Here is a 2,055-nt window from a genome sequence, read left to right as displayed (position 1 = left end):
ACTTGTACAAATGTACATGTTGACAACTTAACGTTTCAGATTTAACATATGCATCAGTAGATTATCAAGAAAGAAATGCATACCTTAGTACGTATAATTAAATCCCGACCGTCTTTGCGGTAATAGTCATCTCGGGATTCCTTCCCCAAATCTGTTTTGCCTACAGGGGGCAATACATTTTCATTCTCATAACTACTCACCGTATTAAACACCTCATCTTCGTACGCATGCGTATAAGTTGTTGGAGGATTCTTGATTACTATTGACATTTTTTATCGAGCTGGCCTGTCACATAAAAAACTTTTCGTGCTTGTGAGCCCAATATGAAAGGATCATTCTTGTGTCCTAATCTACAAAGTTCAACCAATGTGTACCCAGTGTCGTCTTTCTTTACCCCGTTTTTATTGTCAACCCAGTCACACTTGAACATCGGGATTTTTCTAAAATGGTAATCAAGTACCCATATGTCCTGTAAAACCCCATAATAGGTTGTCTCGGTGTAGGTTTTAACTTCTCTAGAAATGTGCAAGTCATTTGCTACTACACTAACCCCACTGGTCTGGTGCACTTTAACTTCTCGAGATTGTGTACAAAATGTAAATCCATTAATGTCATAGACTTCGTAGCTCAATACGTTTTTATTTGGTCCATAAGAAATCCACCATACGGTCTCTGATATAGTTTCTCGCGATTCCGCTAACTCTCTCTCAACCTCATACATATATACTACAAGGGTGAACTTCAATTCCATGTGATCAAATATAACAAATATTTAACTAGTAACGTCGTTATGAAATATGTAGTATACGTACGTAACTCATATCGTAACCACATACCAAACTTTAAGCTGTGCTCTTTATCTAGCCATGCTGTTTTCTTGTCAGGATGTTGTTGTTCAAGAAATGCCATGTGCCGACTGTAAATAAAATACTGATGAATTTATACACCGTGTAGTAGAAAATAAAATAATATAATCCATGTACATAATACTTACTCGATATAAGGAACAATTTCGGATGTATTTTGCAGCACATAGAAATGTGCTTTCACGAACAGATCTGAAGAAATGTCGTCCAACAATTTGCCCGTTGATAGTGGGACTCCGTCTTTATTACTTGATCTATTCTTATTTTCAATCGAGTTCCTCAAACTATTAGGAATACCAATAGTCTTCAAGTCTTTTTTGAATTCGCTCTAGAACTCAATCGTCTCCTCATCAACTATTTGTTCAGCAATGCATCCTTCTGGCTTATTTTTGTTTCGCACGTGCCCCTTAATAACCTTCATACACCTTTCAAATGGATACATCCACCAAAAGAATACGGGACCACATAACTTAACTTCCCTAGCAATGTGCACGGTTAAATGAACCATAACATCAAAAAACGATGGAGGGAAGTATTTCTCGAGAATGAACAATGTCACAAACAAATTTGTCTCCAATTTGTCAACCTCCTAGACCACGATCTCCTTGCTACAAATTGATTTGAAAAAAAAAACAGAACCTAAAATAAAAAATATACGGTCACGTAACCATATTCTTTATTCCAACTTTCCAAAAAATTAAGGAGTGATATGGTGATATGAATATAAAAATAAGAACAATACCTTATTATTGCATATCTTATGGGTTGTGGCATAATAGATCGTATTGTAAGGGGAAAAAACTGTTGCATAAGCATGTGATAGTCGTGTGATTTAAGTTCTATTAGCTTCTTGTCCTTTAGACTAACCAAACTAACAAAATTTGAACAATACCCTTGTGGGACCCTTAACTTGTACAACGTATCACAAAACTTGTCTTTTTTCCTCTGTTGTTAATATGTAACTCTCATGCGGAAGCCTAATGTTTGTGTCGTCTCTCTTAGGTGTAAACTCTGGCCTTAAGTCCCTATCATTCAGATCGAGTCGAGCCTCCAATCCATCTTTCGTCTTTCCATGTTTAACAGTGTTCCAATTAGACTCTCTGCCACATTCTTTTCAATATGCATAAAATCTATACAATGGTTGACAGAATTAAACTGCCAATATCTAAGTTTCCAATGCCAAATATTA

Source organism: Bidens hawaiensis, unplaced genomic scaffold (assembly GCF_021521415.1).
Source record: "Bidens hawaiensis isolate Kalapana, Puna unplaced genomic scaffold, B.hawaiensis_p1.1 tig00018889_1, whole genome shotgun sequence".
Lineage (NCBI taxonomy): Eukaryota > Viridiplantae > Streptophyta > Magnoliopsida > Asterales > Asteraceae > Bidens > Bidens hawaiensis.
This window is presented reverse-complemented; position numbering follows the sequence as displayed.